The 19,074-nt window shown below is 35.0% G+C and overlaps 1 protein-coding gene across 17 annotated transcripts in view; it reads left to right on the top strand.

Annotated features, from left to right (window-relative positions):
• Positions 1-26: 26 nt before the first annotated feature.
• satb1b (SATB homeobox 1b) overlaps positions 27-19,074 on the top strand; it is a 208,221-nt gene continuing 189,173 nt past the window's right edge. For 4 of the 17 annotated variants that reach the window (XM_087286173.1, XM_087286162.1, XM_087286168.1 and 1 more), the window contains exons 1-5: positions 27-126; positions 450-476; positions 1,035-1,061; positions 7,715-7,802; positions 13,948-14,046. The gene's annotated coding sequence lies outside the window, so the exon portion shown is untranslated. Of the gene's footprint in view, positions 127-449; positions 477-1,034; positions 1,062-7,714; positions 7,803-13,947; positions 14,062-19,074 lie in introns of all 17 variants that reach the window. The other 13 variants (XM_087286175.1, XM_087286163.1, XM_087286169.1 and 10 more) reach the window with 6 other exon arrangements.

The following is a 19,074-nucleotide window of genomic DNA, read 5'->3' as shown; positions in this document are numbered from 1 at the left end:
GTGTAGTTTCTCCGGTAGATGGAGGCACAGACCCGCGTATGCCATGCGCGCTCCCGCACACTATGACGCACAGACGCTGGATGGCATGAGGAGGCTGATGGATAAACTTTAAACTCTCCTCACAATGTAAGTGACATTTATTAGTTGTAAATACTACATGCGTTCAGGCTTTGGGTGCGTTTAATGTGTATTTCCACCCAAAAATGTCACATAATTGTTTGTTGTTATAGGCTTAACGTTACATTCTTCGGTTGAAAAATAAACGCATTTAAAGCTGTTTGGAAACTCAACTCAATGCCTGAATGTCGTTTCTTCGATGTGTTTTCTTCACAGCCTTCTATTTATATATAATTATATGTTGTTTTGGGGATTTTAGTGCATATATGAATTCAGTTTCTCCCAAATTCGACAATTAAAACAATAAACTTTTCCTATTTTTCTGCTTTCAGGACTACATTCTGGCTAGTTGTCCCCCCGTGAGTATTTCTCAATCAATACACTTTAAAAACGATGATATTATTCTGTATTTTAGTCTTGTTTACTACGTATTCGGTCTTGCTTTCAAATATAAAATAGTTTTCCTTTTAATTATTTTAATACTGTATCTCGTCTCATTGGTAGATGCCGTTTCCCTTTTTTATGTAAGAGCTTCCAATTTGCTCTAATTAAATTGCATGTATCAACCACACTGCTGTAGTGCTAACATTGTCAGAAGATCTGTGGTATTATCGCTGAGATCGTATTTCAAGTTTTTTATGAATATTGTGGTTTCATTTTAATATTTTGTTTTTTATTTTATTTGTTTTTTTTAGTTATATATATATATATATATATATATATATATATATATATATATATATATATATATATATATTTTTTTTTTTTTTTTTACAATTTAGTTACTCACACACACACACACACACACAAACAATGTTACTCCATTTCTGTGGGTATTTATGTGAATGCATATATGAAATGAGTTTTCCCAAATTCGACAATCACCAAATTCAACTTTTTCAATTTTTTTCTTTCAGGACTACATTGACGCTAGTTGTCTCACTGTGAGTATTTCTCAATGCACTTCAAAAATTATTGTATTATTTAGTATTTTAGTGTGGTTTTCTATTATAAATATCCAATTGACTTGACTTTGACTTTATTAATCCCCAAAAGGAAATTCACGTCACAGCAGAACTCTCCATACTAAAAATAGATAAATAAGTTACCTATACATATAAAAACATTTTTCCTAAATAAAGATGCAAGTACTTGGGAAACAAACTCACAGATATTAAGTCTTGCTTTCTAAAAAGAATAGTTCTTCCTTTAAATTAATATTATTTTTAAATTAATATTTCTCACCACATTGGCAGACGTTGTTTCCTTTATTTTATGAAGGAAATTTTAGTTTGCTGTAATTAAATTGCATTATTTATGCATGTATCAGCAACACTGCTGTAGTGCTAACATTGTCAGAAGAATACCTGTGGTACTATTATTATAGTTTTTGTAAATTTTGTGATAGATTTTTTGATTTTCTGCTTTCATTTGCATATATCATTTATATATATATATATATATATATATGTATATATATATATATATATATATATATATATATATATATATATATATATATATATATATATATATATTCATACAGTGCTCAGCATATATAAGTACACCCTTCACTCACTTCTCTTTTAAATTCATATTTTTAATAGGAAGCTATGCAATATTTTATTTGTGCATATACATTACATTAGTCAGTACTGAAGCCAAATCTGGAGCTTACCGAACTAAGTAACTTACGATAACGGTGCAATAACTAGTACAGCTTATATGTTATAGTAAATATTAAAAACAAATTTTAAAATGAGAAAGAATCAAGAGAAGTGAAAAATTGAACAATTTAGTTGAAATTTTGTAGATCGTAATGTTTTTTGCAATATTTTGTTTGAATTTATTTGTATTATCTTTCCATTTTCTTAATCTGTTTGGTGACTAAAATATTAGTATGTATGCATGTATGTATGTGTGTATGTATGTATGTATGTATGTATGTATGTATATATGTATATGTGTGTGTGTGTGTGTGTGTGTGTACACACACACACACACACACACACACACACACACACACACACATATATATGAATACATACACGGACACACACAATGTTACTCCATATTCCCACTACTATATATATGTAAATGAGGCAAGTCGTCACAGTGAAATCTTCAATGAAACAGAACTTTTATAGGTTTTTTTATAGACTTATTTTACCAGTTAAACAATGAAAAACAAAAGTATAAAACCTTAAAATATTCACAATGTTAAAATGAATGATTTTCTAACATTTTAAACACGACAGCTTGGGCTTTATTAAAAATCTCCCTGTTCTGAGATCATTATAGAAATATAAATGACAAAATCAAGAGTTCTGAGCTTGACAAAAGCAGGGTTGTAGTGATAACTAATCTGTTTAATTTAAAGCCCATGTGACAACTAGCAATAGTCTGCTTAATCTTTGGTTTTCTGGAGCAAACTTGTTTTATTTTTCCTTCAATATCTATTAAAGATCTTTTTACAAAAATAAGAGGAACATCATCTGCTTATGCTGTAAAAAAAATTAAAATAATATAATTCATAGTTCAAAAAAAAAACCTAATGAGTGAGTTGACTTCCCAAGTTAAAGCATCTTTAATATGCGTTAAAGGAAGCACATTATACACGGTGTGTTTGAGCAGGTTAAGCAAGTGTTGATGTTGAATCATACAATGCAAATGAGTGACACAGGTGGGCAATCCGCTTTAAGCGGGCCCCCCTTTCTGAAGCTCGCGGCATCACCCAAACACACCTCACAGGTGCACAACATCATTGTTTCAGAAGCTTAAATGTGATCAGCAGAGCAAAACATCATTAAATTCCTGCTGTTTCCGCTGATTACAGGTCATAAGCTTTTGTATTTGCCTGCTATCTGTGTTTTCTTTTGAAAATGATGATTATTCATTCAGGGGTTGAGGCGTATAAAAAAAAAAAACCAAGACTACAGAGACACCTGCATGGTTTACCCGCCCCTCCAAATTCTGTGACTATTTTTATTGATAAATAATTGCTATTGCGGCTCATCATTATTGAATTTGCGCTCAGATATGGAAACCTTTGGAAGATGTATTATAGTAATTATCTCTGTCAGTCTGAAATGCTTTTACATCTGTGGCTTGAATGAACAGAATAATAAAAATCTTGCAGCAGTTCCGATTTCAATTAATTACTTCGCCAGAGTGATTACAAACTTTAGGTCGTGATTTTATAGCAGAAAGAAACTCGCATGAAAAGTTTCATTCACACTGGTAACCTTTCTATTTTTTGCCAGTTGTTATCAGGATTTTATTTAGGACTCATGTGATTAAAAATAGTCTTGATTGCTGAGAAAAAAAAGACAGATAATACATGAAAAAGGCATAATTGAAAAGCTTATTTCCAGCTTCCACTACTGTATATGACACCATCGCTTTTAGTTTGCATATTAATGCGAGTGGAAATCATTTAGCTGTTTTTCTTGCACGCTATCGTCTTACAAAAGCATTTAGATGAATAAAACCTTTTGTACACAAAACACGACAGCTATACTGTATATTAAGACGTTACCATAGTGTGAGTGACACAGTCGAACCTTAACTTTGACGTTGGATAATGAGGGAATCAGTGCAAATGCCAAAGTAATAGTTCTGATTTTTTTCTCCTATCCCCCCACCCACCCCAATGGATTATTTTTTTCTTGTTTTTGCATCTATGCATAAATTAAAAAATCTGCTGAAATTTATTATTCATCTGAGATGTGATTAATATGCAAAATTATGCAAATTAAGATGCAATTAGGCTCCAATTCTCTAGTGGAATTTTCCATTATAATTTAATACAAAGTAACAGAGTAATTGGTGTCACGTGTAATTACGGTTACTCAAGTGTACTTTCAGGCATGCAAATGATGCGCTATATGTTGGTTATCCGATGCAAATCTGACAAGTCCACAATGTGCGATTGGGAGCGTGTGGAGCCAAACGAAAAACACCACATTTCAATTACATATTTTTATTAATTTTACACCTGATGTCTACACTTCTGAAAAGTTGACACGTCCTGTTGCAACCATTTTAAACAGCAGATTTTGTCCTACTACATTGTATCTATTATCTAAGTACTAGAAGTACTATGTACTTAGAGTGTTCAGGATGTACGCTTCAGGTGTATTGATGGGTTAGGAGGGTGTGAGGGATGGTCAATAGTGCAATTATAAATATATGTACAGAAATGACATGCATGATTAAGCGCAATGTATTAATATGGTACTAACACTGCAAGTACATTGCAACAAATGATGAATTTCAGTGTAACGCAGGCTTAGTCCCTTTATTTTTTAGGGGTCACCACAGTGGAATGAACCACCAACTTATCTAGCATATGTTTTATGCAGTGGTTGCCTTTGTACCTGCAACCCAGCTCTGGGAAAAACTCATACACATTCTCACATTCACACTTATACAATATGACCAATTTGGTGTGTTCAATTGACCTATGGCGCATGTGTTTGGACTGTGCAAAACACCCAGAGGAAACCTATGCCAACATGGAGAGAGCATGCAAACTCCACACAGAAATGCCAGCTGACCCAGCTGAGCTTGAACCAGCGACCTTTGTGCTGAGGTGACAGTGCTAACCATTGAGCCACTCTTTTATGACCTCATATTAATTGACAGCCTACATGGACTGTTTGGATGTTTTAAGCACTCCCGTAGGACCGTTACAAATGAGCATCCGCAGCCATTCGTCTAAATCTGATCCCATCTATAAGTGTCAGAAGTCCAAGGAATAAGTTTTCCGGAGCGATTACCATAGACGTGGCTTCTCTTCTTGGGAGGTAAATTGATTTTGAATTGTTACATGGCTGGTTACATGACATCTAGCCCAATGACACTGGAACACAGATGCTTGCTTCATTGAGCTTTCTTTTTTTTTCTCTGTGTATCCTCTCCTCTTGCCGATCGGCGCTCTGAACAAAGACAGGGGCTCGGCGCGCCTCCCTCCGCCTGCCGCCTCCGCTCCGTCCCCAACTCTCTCAAAGAACATAATCCCTCAACAAAAATCAGCGCACAAAGGAAACTTGAGCTCAATCCTATAACGCACAGCCGTGGCAGACAATACCCCCCTCCCACCGGCCCATCCGCGCCTCTTCAGGAACGCTAAATGCCCTGTGGCAAAAGAAAAAATCAGGCTTGATCCCTCCCAGCCTGGCTGATTAGAGGCATCCCGCTCTGGGTTTTGCCCATTAGCGCATGGCACAATGCATGGGCTGCCCACCGCATGGCACCCGCACACAAGAGCTCGTTCTGTAGGAGATTGATGACTGAAAATGTATATACACTCCACAGTTTTCAGTATTTTGTGTTAGTATTTTGTATTTTCCCCCATTTCATGTTTAGTTCTATAACATTTTTCACAGTAATTTATTGTTTCAAAGCAGCTTTACAAATGTATTGCATTACTGTCAAATTCGTAAAAGTTAAGGTTATTAGTTACCATAACTTTATAAGTAACTTTAACTAAATAACTAGTATTCATTGTTGTGACCTTAAACCGGTCAACACAAATTAGCAGGAGGAGTACATTTGCGGTAGAAAAAGTATATTTATTTTTAACTCCTTTCACAAAGAACATGTTGTTAGCTCTACATAGATCCCGGCCCAACTCAAGGGAAAATAAGCGACCTTCAGACTCAGACAGCAGCCCTCAAAAACATCCGAGATATGCTGTTTATAACGAAGAAACAACCATACACTGGTGTTCGAATCCTGGCGCAATCAGCTGCACCTTCGGCTCATTCCTTTAAAAGAGTAATTAGTTATAGTTACTAATTACTTCTCACAAATAGTAACTGAGTTACATAATTATAAAAGAAACTAATTACCAGGCAAAGTAACTATTGCGTTACATAAAAATAAATCTAATTCTTAAAATGACTATAAAATAAATATAAAACATTGTACACTAATCTACACTATTTTAATGTTGTTGTGGGCAACCCAGGCTCGTTCTGAAAATGTACTGCTATATACATTTTTGGAGAGCACCGAATATGTCCCAATTTTTTTTTTTTTTTTTTTGCAGTTTTTGTTTTCGCGAATCCACCAGAAGCAGCTGTGTATGCTGTTTGAGATCTCAAATTTCTCTCGCAAGTGCCATTTGTGCCTGCTGTTCTTGCATAAATCCATCAGAGGCCACTGTCGACTGACTGAGAGATGGACTGGTTGACCGATTGACTGACCTCCTCCTTCCCTAAACCCAACCAGAAGTGTTTTAAAAAGCACTGATTGACCTGTCCACCCACTTCCCTGAACCCAGTTTTCAGATTTTACCACATTCTCACCCTGTACTTTACTTGTTTATTTTATTTTTTGGTTTCTGTTTTTGTCTTACTTTCTTTCTAGAACTGTTCTAATTCGTGATCTCCAGAAACGTTTATAGGGCTACATTTTCAGAATGAGATCTGTTGTTATTTATTCAATGCATGTTTATTAATTATTGTTTAAAGCAGCTTTACAAAATGTGTACGATATTGCATTACAATCACATTTGGAAAAGTTAAGGTTATTATTTACTATAACTTTATTAGTAACTTTAACTAAATACCTAGTAACCAGTGCTGGGCACGTTCCTTTAAAAGAGTAATTAGTTACATAATTATAAAAGAAACTAGTTACCAGGGAAAGTAACTATTGCGTTACTTAAAAACATCTAATTTGCCAAATGACTATAAAATAAATATAAAACATTGTACACTAATCTACACTATTTTAATGTTGTTGTGGGCAACCCAGGCTCATTCTGAAAATGTACTGCTATATACATTTTTGGAGAGCACCGAATATGTCCCAAGTTTTTTTTTTTTTTTTTTTTTTTTTTGCAGTTTTTGTTTTCGCAAATCCACCAGAGGCAGCTGTTTATGCTGTTTGAGATCTCAAATTTCTCTCACAAGTGCCAATTGTGCCTGCTGTTCTTGCATAAATTCATCAGAGGCCGCTGTCGACTGACTGAGAGACGGACTGACTGACCTCCTCCTTCCCTAAACCCAACCCATAGTGTTTTAAAAAGCACTGATTGACCTGTCCACCCACTTCCCAAAACCTAGTTTTCAGATTTTACCACATTCTCACCCTGTACTTGTTTATTTTATTTTTTTTGGTTTCTGTTTTTGTCTTACCTGCTTTCTAGAACCGTTCTAATTCGTGATCTCCAGAAACGTATATACTGTAGGGCTACATTTTCAGAATGAGCCCCTGTTGTTATTTATTCAATGCATGTTTATTTGTTTGGCGCTTTTCACAGTAATTATTGTTTAAAGCAGCTTTACAAAATGTGTACGATATTGCATTACAATCACATTTGGAAAAGTTAAGGTTATTAGTTACCATAACTTTATTAGTATCTTTAACTAAATAACTAGTAACATGTGCTGGGCACGTTCCTTTAAAAGAGTAATTAGTTATAGTTACTAGTTGCTTCTCACAAATAGTAACTGAGTTACATAATTATAAAAGTAACTAATAACCAGGGAAAGTAGCTATTGCTTTAATTCATCAAATGACCATAAAATAAATATGAAACATTGTACACTAATCTACACTATTTTAATGTTGTTGTGTTTTGCAGTTTTTGTTTATGCGAATCCCAACCCAGGCTCATTCTGAAAACGTAGTCCCGTAGACGTTTCTGGAGGCCACGAAATACATCCCGGGAGGTACGTATGTTTGCAGTTTTTGTTTGCCGTTTGCGCCCGCGCTGTTCTCACGTGAACCCACCACATGCCGCTGTCTGACTGACTGAATGATCGACTGTGCGACTGGCCAATCGGCTGACCCACCCTCCTCCTTCCCTGAACCCAACCAGTTTTACCGATTGACCCGCCCGCCCACTCACTTCCCTAAACCCGAGCAACAATTTAGAAAAGCCGTCTAGAAAAAGAAAAGTAAGCGGTCAGCCGGTAAGCGCAAAAGGGAAGAGCGTCATACCGCCCCGTAGCATTCGCTTAAAAAAAATGAAATGCAGCCATACGTACCTCCCGGGATGGATTTCGCGGTCTCCCAAAATATCCATGGGACTACGTTTTCAGAATGAGGCTGGGTTGGCGAATCCACCAGAGGCAGCTGTGTATGAGATCTCAAATTTCTCTTGTGAGTGCCATTCACACCTGCTGTTCTCTCGTAAGTCCACTAGAGGCCACTGTCGACTGACTGAATGACCCATCCTCCTCATTCCCTAAACCCAACCAATAGTGTTTTCAAAAGGACCAATTGACCCACCTACCCACTTCCCTAAACCCAACCAACGGGGTTTTAAAAAGCAATCCAGAAAAAGAAACTCACCCGATTTTTACCACATTTTTAGATTTGAACACATGTTTGCTGTGGAGAAAAATGAAGTTTTATTTGCTTTGACATCGTGGCTTTGTCTCCTCCTTTGGCAGCAGAGCTCACGTTATCACCTGCGTAGCCACTCATTTTGTAGCAGCTTGTGACGACGTAAGGTGCTTCATTAGATTACAATTTCTCATCACCGACGCAGAGAGACTCTTTTGTCCTGGGTATAATGTGCACGATACATAAACATTCTTGCCTTTTACCTCAACGAAGAAAAAGTAGTGCTTATATTTCTAGTTTGCAAACGCTATCTTTGAATTTGTTGGATTTGCCATCGTTCTGACTCCTGGTCATTGGTGTATGCGACCGACTGTGTGTGTGCTTATGTGTGAACACCCGCCCTACTCTGCCTCTGATTGGCAAATAATGGAAATGTTCTCTATCTAATCCAGGGGTGTCCAAACTCAGTCCTGAAGGGCCGGTGTCCTGCTGATTTAAGCTCCAACTTGCCTCAAAACACCTGAAGTTTCTAGAAAGCCTTGTAAGAGCTTAATTAGCTATCCTAGGTCTGTCTCATTGGGGTTGGAGCTAAACTTTGCAGGACACCGGCCCTCCAGGACCGAGTTTGGACACCCCTGATTTAAGCCAATCATCACATTCTCATTTACACCACGTTCACAGACACACCAATCATCATCACTGTTTGCTTATGTGACCCACCCCAGCCCTGAACACACACACCCACCCCAGAGAAAGAGAGAGGTCTTATTGCTGAGAGAGATGCTGCTTGCATAAAAAACTGCTTCAGGTTTCTCACTTATAGTAATGAGAATTTTATTGTCAGTAAGAGCAACGACATTGTAACAGGAGAAACAGTAACTTATTTGATTACTTATTACTTAAAAAAGGTATCGTCATAACACAAGCCTAAACAAGGGTACCCTTTTGGTGGACGTGGTGTACGACAGAAAGTTTCAGTCGACGTCATTCTCGCTTGAGGACGTCAAAGTAAAACTCATATCACATGAGAAGCACTTCTCACAAAGCAGAGGCTTCATACACATCAATACTTCAAATATAAATGTTCATCACTAACCTTTCTATGAACAGGATTTGATTATAACTGCAGATCAATGACAGTGCGAAATAACTGTCTGCAATTATTTTCAATTACTAAATAAATGCAACAGTTGGCGGTTCATTAAGCTGTGGTGTCCCCTGATGAATAAAGGGACTAAGCCAAAGGAGAATGAATGAATAAATGTTTATGCAATATTTCTAGATTATTTCTCACACTTGTTATTTTGGTGAAAAAAGGGAAATTGTGCCCACGTAAATTGTGTTTGTTAATAATATTTAATAGACATTAATTATTTATTAGAGTCAGTGTTGGATTGCTTTGGTCTAAATTTGGGGAAAGAAATGTTTAAACTCAACCACTGGGTTCAGATTTTAAATAATATTTTTAACCCAGCGATTTGGTCTGTTTTTTATACCCAAAATTTAGTTAAAATGACCCACAATTTTTTATTTATTTAACAAACTTAGTTTAAAGATTGTGCATTACAATAATCGACAATAGTTAAAGTGTTTTTAGCAATACATGCCATCATTATCTCTAACAAAACAAATATATAATACTCAATTGAATAATTCTGTATGTCTGTAGTTGACAAGTTAATTTATAATAGAAAAAAAGTTGGATGATTGTATTAATATTATTGGAATATTTATTAAATAATTCTCACACTTACACTTGTTGTTTTGGTGGAAGAAATGATGCCAGCATATATTGTGTTAGTCAATAATATTTAATAGACATTTATGATTTATTAGAGTCATGTGCAGCTGGTTGTGTATCAACTAACATTAAACTCTTTAAAAAAAAGTTGGATTGTTTCAGCCCAAATTTGGGTAAAGAAATTAGCAAACTCAACCACTGGGTTTAGTTTTTAAGTAGTATTTTAAACCCCGAGAATATCTGGGGGGTTTTTTATGCGCAAAATGAGTTGAAACAGCCCAACAATTTTTAGAATGTAACAAAGTTAGTTGAAAGAACATGCATTATAATAAGGTCAACTAGTTGACAATAGTTTTTTCCTTTTTTGTAACTTTTTTTAAAGAAAGCTTGTGCTGCATATAAACTATGATGCATAATTTTGCATATTATTTTCTTGGGAAATTAAAAAAAAATTGGCAGTAAAAACTGGCAAATACAAATCCACGTCAGCAGAAAAAAAAAATGTTGTGCTCAATGTAATTCTTTAGAGAATAAGAAAAAGCTTTTGTCCAAAATATATTTTCAGTAATGTAAATGTATTCTAGATATAGAATATGTTGCTAAAATGGAAACCACAATTCTTTTTACCATGAAGTCAGTGGAAATCTTGACAGACCAACAATCTAGGCCAGCAGAAGAAAATAATCCTTTTGAGATGTTTTTAAAAAAAATTAAAATAAAAAATAAAAACTACACACAGTTGAAGTCAGAATTATTAGCCTCTCTGAATTATTCGTCCCCCTGTTTATTTTTTCCCCAATTTCTGTTTCCCCAGATTTTTTCTACACATTTTTAAACATAATAGTTTTAATAACTCATTTCTAATAACTGATTTATTTTATCTTTGCCATGATGACAGTAAATAATATTTGACTAAATATTTTTCAAGACACTTCAATAGAGCTTAAAATTACATTTAACTAGGTTAATTAGGTCAACTAGGCAGGTTAGGGTAATTAGGCAAGTTATTGTATAACAGTGATTTGTTTTGTAGACAGTCGAGAAAAAAAATATATAGCTTAAAAGGGCTAATAATTTTGACCCTAAAATGGTGTTTAAAAAATTAATAACTGCTTTTATTGTAGCTGAAATAAAAAAAAAGGACTTTCACCAGAAGAAAAAATATTATAAGACATACTGTGAAAATGTCCTTACTCTGTTGGACATCGTTTGGTAAATAAATAAAAAAATTAATAATATTTAATAATAATATTTAATATAACTTTAATAATATTTAATAATTAATAATAGGTAATAATTCTGACTTTAACTGTTTATATATATATATATATATATATATATATATATATATATATATATATATATATATATATATATATATATATTTATATTTATATTTATATATATATATATATTTATATATATATATATATATATATATATATATATATATATATATATTATATATATATATATATATATATATATATATATATATATATATTTTATATATATATATATATATATATATATATATATATATTTATATATATATATATATATATATATATATATATATATATTTATATATATATATATATATATATATATATATATATATATATATATATATATATATATATATATATATATATATATTCTCATACTTGTGATTTTGATGAAAATGTAAATTCATGACAACAGAAAAAATACTTATTACTAACAAATTTAAATGTATTATTTCAACCAATATGATTGCATGCCTATTGTCACGGCTGCTGATATGGTATTAACAATAACAATAATAATAATAATAATAATAAATTTAAAATAATTTAATGGGAATTGCATGGAACTTAGCTGTGTTTTTACATTTTTTTTAAATGGGAGTTTTACTGATGACCCCTGTTACTCAAACACTCATTGCGTCTTTGGACTCCCTTTGCTAACGGCATGCGTTTGTAGGCCACAACATAAATAAAGCTGCACAGATGATCTGGTTTGTAACTCTCTGCCAAAGCTGCACGTCAGGTGTTCAGACATGACTCGAAAATGTCAGAAATATGGGGAATGAGGTGAGCTGCAACAAAAGATGCATAGCAGGAACTCGAACTAGGTTTGTGGCATCAGCGTTGTGTACAATAATATAGGGCAAAGCACGTTGTGTTTCCTGCATGTGGCAGTTTAATAATAGCACCGCAGCTTCCAAGATGCAGAATAATGCAGCTACCTGAATCTCAGCCAAAAGCGTGTTTAATGCGTCCCCTTAGCTTCGGCTTTGGGCGTGCGAGTTCGCAGTGGGGGAGCGTGGGTGAGGCCGATGTAATCTCGTGTTGGAAGCGTAAAATGTTCAGCCCGGTTCGTCTGTGTGGTCTTCCTCTGTCTGCGCATTCGCAGAACGCCACTCCAACTCAACCCCTGTCTGAAGATTACATCGACGACAAACACACGGCGTGCTGAAAGTAGGCCACACTCTGCTGTTTTCATCCTCACCTGGCTGTGAGATCACCCGTGTGGAGCGTGCGTCGAGTCGGCTCATGTGGGAGATTTCGTGTTTTTTGGTAAACTTTTGTAGTCTGTGTGCCTTTTGTTTAGAGCCAACAGACGATGTTGCATAATGGAAAATGTGCCATGCTAACGGTATTTAATGCGGCTTACTGCAAGTGCGGTCACACTAGTAATATTTAAGATGACAGCGAAGATTTTTGCGTCTCAAATTATTATGCAAATACCAGTTAAAGTGGAAACCTGTTTGGAAGCAGACAAACAACAGGAGCTTGATATTAAAGCATAATCAATATATGAATATATGAAGAGTTCAGATGCAAAACCCTCTAAATCCATCAGACCTTTTTTTTTTGTGAATGAGCATTTTCGATTAAGTTCAGAAGTTTTATTTAATAGATAATGAAAAGGTTATTAGCTGGTAAATACAATAATTTTTTTTTTTACAAAATGTCACTTTAGACAATTCTTTGGCTTTTAACAAGATAGATTTTCTTTTGCGTCAAAACCAGCAAAATCCACTTGCGCTTTTTTTTGCAAAAACCTCTAAATCCACCTATTGGGACAAGACAGTAATTAGCTGAAAAATCACAAAAAATCCAGTAAGAATTTATTTTACTAGACATAAAACACACAAAGCATCTAAAGTAAAATAAAACATAAAACTGTCAAGTAAGTGGCGGTTCATTCCACTGTGGTAACCCTTGAAAAAACAGGGACTAAGCAGAAGGAAAATGAATAAATAATATCTGTCAAGTGCATTAATCAATAACATTAAGGATGCTTTCACACCTGTGAATCGATTCAGTTGTTCCGAAACAGAGATTACTATTGTTACATTGTTGCTTTTTGCTCTTGGTGCGGTTTGCTTTAACACTGCAAAGTTTCTAAACAGACCAAAAGAACTAAAACAAGTCACATGTGAGTAAACTCTCCTCACATTGGTCAGAGTTTCACGGTTTATTTTGCAGAGTCCCGCTCAGCTGTCAGGGAAGGTGGGTGTTTGGTGGTGTTGGCCAGACTTATTGACTGACATATTGACTGACTCACCCTCCTCCTTCGCTAAACCCAACCAATAGTGTTTTCAAAAGCACAGATTGACCTGCCCACCCACTTTCCTAAACCCAATGGACATTTTTAAAAAGCAATCCAGAAAAAGAAAGCCCTCATCTGATTTTTACCACGTTTTCAGATTTTACCACATTCTCACCCTTGTTTATTTTGTTTTTTTTGTCTGTTGTTTTTGTCTTAACCTGGTTTCTGAAACCGTTTTTCACCAGACTCTTGTTGTCAACTCCTCCCTGCGTCTCAGGTCCGCCGACATGCATGGTGAGCTAACTGGACAAACTGGTAAAAGCAGGAAAGCCATCTATACTGAGGTGAGCAGTTAACTGGTAAGCGCACAAAAAGAATGGTGTAATACCCACCTGCAGCATTCTGTTTAAAGACCAAAAGCTGCCATACGTACTTCTGGCTACATAATTTGTGATCTCCAGAAATTAATAAAGGGTTACGTTTTTAAAATGAGAATTTAATACCTTGAATTAATGTAATAAAACTTCAATAAATCAAGCACATCCCATACTCCAAAAGTCACGTTACATGATTGCACTGATTTAGTTTTTTTAAAAAATAATTGGTTGCCAAAATTTAAATTGGATTTCAATTAATTGCACAGATATTTCCCAGTGATGATATGCAAATGAACAGTAGTGGATGTAGTCAAATGTGATGCTGTATTAGATGCATTAAAGGCTCTTTATTCCGAATAAACACAACACTTTCAGACTTTGAACAATAACAAAGTGCCCATATGTCCCAAAAGAACTACATTTCAGTTGTGTGTGGTGTTACGCTTTGTAGAAAAAAAAGCGACTGCTAAATGGCAATTAACAACAATCACTCGCTCGAGAGAGTGAAACAATCTTTCTCTTTCTTTTCCCTTTTCTGCTTTTATTTATTTATTTATATATATTTTTTTGATTGTTTCGTCTTGAATTACCACCCGAATGAGTGGATCGGGAAGACTGACAGTTGTGTTTCTGGCTCAGCTTCTCAGCTTTGGCTTCCATGGCAGTACACAAACATGAAACAGACATTATTTGAAATATTTGCTCAGCAGATGTGTTTTCTCTTTCTGTCTTTTTTTGTTTGTTTGTTTTTTATAAGTAAAAGAGAGAAAAAATGCATCACAGAATAGGAAACAGGGTTGGGAATAAACGCGGTAATTTGGTTCTTCTCTTCATGGATTACTGTCACTCACCATCAGCCGCTGTGTGCGCTTGCCAGTCCTGTTTGCAATTTCTGGGCTTGTGCTGTACCTTGAAATATTTGCCAAATGGATTTTATAGAGGCTGTAATTAAATTTAGTCCACCTTCACATGGTTTAGGAGGGCAGAGGCAGCTTCTCTGCTTTGAGTGGGTTTTCCTGGTGGTTTTCTCAAACATGTTAAAGCCTTAATGTCCAGATTAGCGCAGTGATTTTGTGATAACGCTTTCAATTTTTGTTTAATGGGTTTGTTTAATGCCTTTAACTAAGGCTGTAATTATTTGGGAAACATATAAAGGTCTTGAAATATTAGTGAAGTTTATTTATAAACTAATTTCGAGAGGATCACATGCTTATGATTGCTTGCAGCCGGTCCAGCGTTGTTCAATTTATGATTCACCAATCAGACGATTCAAAAGCCACTATAAATACCCTAAGGTCCATCTAACAGCCATCTTCGTTTTGAAGAATCCCCCCTTCCACCCCTACTCCTCCTCCTTTCCTAGATGGGTGGCACGGTGGCCCAGTGGTTAGCACTGTTGCCTCAAAGCAAGAACGTCACTGGTTGTAGTCCTTACTAAGCCAGCCGACGTTTCTGTGCGGAGTTTACACGTTCTCCCCGTGCTCACGTAGGTTTTCCCCCAGGTTCCCGGTTTCCTCTCACCGTCCAAAAACGTGCAACTTAAGTTAATTGACTAATCCAAATCGGCACCATAGACATGCTCCTAGTAAGTAGTTATGTCTCAAGAGAAATCACTATCTGTTCATTAGCTACTACAGCAGGGGAGTTCTCGAGATCTACATGAGCTCAAACTCCACTTTCACCTTGCAAACAGGAGGTAGCCCCAGGCTCGAGGATCTTTTGAGCTCAGGGCTCTCTCCCGGGACAGCAGGCCAAACAAGCTTTATAATCAATCATCAGCTAAGTGTGAACGCTTTCGATTTAAAGTAACTGGTTTTCATGTTTAAAATATAATTTTTTACTTGTGTTTAAAGCTGTTGTCATTACTCTACTTCAGTGTCCTAGAGTCATTCAGGAATTATTTTAAGTGCTGGATTAATGCACAAGAAGCTCTTTATTAAAAGTTTTGCAAACTCTTGTAAATTTATTCATTAGTAAAATCATTTCAAAATACGGATTTAAATAATCAAATAATCATATATATATATATATATGTGTGTATATATATATATATATATATATATATATATATATATATATATATATATATATATATATATATATATTTTTTTATAAATTTTTTTTTCCTGGGTTTTCACATTTATGTATAGGAAAGTAGAGAGTATTGACAGGAAAGCATGGGGAGCAGAGAGGGGAAGGATCGGCATAGAACAGTGAGGCAGGAATCAAACTCGGGTCGCCGTGAGCACGGAAGTGCGTGTGTTGACGCACTAACTACTACACCACTGGCACCGACCAAATAATCATATTTAATGAAATAATGAGAAAACAGTCTGATGAGAGGAGAATAAACAATGATCCATGCTGAGAGTGATTGGAAGGTATAAATCAAAATCCATCACACTTTTTATACCATTTCAAATATATATTTCATTACGCATAACTTCATTTGTAAACTAATTAGTTTTGTTTTCTTTGCATATATGGATTTTTTTTGGTTACCAACATCCTGTGAACATTTCAAGTCAATGACACCTTTAGAAATATGTTTTCTGAGAAAAATGGTGACGTGTTCAATACTTATTTCCTCCACTATGTGTGTGTGTGTGTGAGTGTGTGCAATCATAGAGATAGTTAGTTGCACACTAAAATCTACACACACAAAGTATATATATATATATATATATATATATATATATATATATATATATATATATATATATATATATATATATATATATATATATATATACATACACACACACACACATATATATATATATATATATATATATATATATATATATATATATATATATATATATATATATATATATATATATGTGTGTGTGTTAGTGTGTGTGTGTGTGTGTGTGTGTGTGTTTATATAAGAACATAAAGGAACATAAAGGCTGGCTTTTCATGCAGCCGTGTTTCTTATAAATCACAGCCTTTTGATTAACATGCGCACACACAAACACACACACACACACACACACACACACACACACACACACACACACACACACACACACACACACACACACACACACACACACACATACGCACAAGCACAAGTCACACTTATGTCATAATATAACTGATGACTCTGTAAACCACATAAATCTACACACACACAGAGACACTAAGTCATACCCATGTCATTATATAACTTATACTGTATGTCCCTGTAAACCAAATAAACACACACACACATACAGACACACACACATACACAAAGTCATACTTGTGTCATTATATAACTTATGTCCCTGTAAACCACATAAATCTACACACACACACACAAAGTGCCCATGCCATTAAACAACTTATATATCTGTGTAAACCACATATACCTGCGTGCACACACACACACAAACAAACACAAGTCATACTCATATCATTATACAACTTATATGTCCCTGTAAACCACTTAACCCCCCCCCCACACACACACACAGTTATACTCATGTCATTATATAACTCATACTTTATGTCCCTATAAACCACATAAACACATGCAGACAAACACACCAAGTTATTCCCATGTCATTAAAAAACTTTTATGTCCCCTTATATGTAAACTACATAAACCTGCACACATACAAACACACAAATTGAGTCATACTTATGTCATTATATAACTTATGTCCCTATAAGCTACATAAATGTATACACACACACACACACACACACACTAAGTCATACTCATGTCATACAACGTATATGTCCCTGTAAACCACATAATCCTGCACACATACAAACACACAAACTGAGTCATACTTATGTCATTATATAACTTATGTCCCTATAAGCCACATAAATGTACACACACACATACACATAGACACACTAAGTCATGCTCATGTCATTTAACAACTTATATGTCCCTGTAAACCACATAATCCTGCACACATACACACACACTAAGTCATACTTATGTCATTATGTAACTTATGTCCCCGCAAACCACATAAATGTACACACACACAGACACACTTAGTTATACTCATGTCATTATACAACTTATATGTCCCTGTAAACCACATAATCCTGCACACATACACACACACTAAGTCATACTTATGTCATTATGTAACTTATGTCCCTGTAAACCACTTAATCCTGCACACATACACACACACTAAGTCATACTTATGTCATTATATAACTTATGTCCCTATAAGCCACATAAATGTACACACACACACGCACTAAGTCATACTCATGTCATTATACAACTTATATGTCCCTGTAAACCACATAATCCTGCACACAGACACACACACTAAGTCATACTTATGTCATTATATAACTTATGTCCCTATAAGCCAGATAAATGAACACACACACGCACTAAGTCATACTCATGTCATTATACAACTTATATGTCCCTGTAAACCACATAATCCTGCAGACATACAAACACACACACACACTGAGTCATACTTATGTCATTATATAACTTATGTCCCTATAAGCCACATAAATGTACACACACTTACACATAGACACACTAAGTCATGGTCATGTCATTTAACAACTTATATGTCCCTGTAAACCACATTATCCTGCACACATACACACACACTGAGTCATACTTATGTCATTATATAACTTATGTCCCTATAAGCCACATAAATCTACACACAAACACACACATAGACACACTAAGTCATACCCATGTCATTTAACAACTTATATGTCCCTGTAAACCACATAATCCTGCACACATACACACACACTAAGTCATACTTATGTCATTATGTAACTTATGTCCCTATAAGCCACATAAATCTACACACAAACACACACATAGACACACTAAGTCATACCCATGTCATTTAACAACTTATATGTCCCTGTAAACCACATAAAACTGCACACATACACACACACTAAGTCATACTTATGTAATTATGTAACTTATGTCCCTATAAGCCACATAAATCTACACACAAACACACACATAGACACACTAAGTCATACCCATGT

This window comes from Danio rerio, chromosome 16 (genome assembly GCF_052040795.2).
Source record: "Danio rerio strain M-AB ecotype USA chromosome 16, GRCz13ab, whole genome shotgun sequence".
Classification (NCBI taxonomy): Eukaryota; Metazoa; Chordata; class Actinopteri; order Cypriniformes; family Danionidae; genus Danio; species Danio rerio.
The sequence above is the reverse complement of the archived record's forward strand: the minus strand, read 5'-3'. Positions and strand labels throughout refer to the sequence as shown.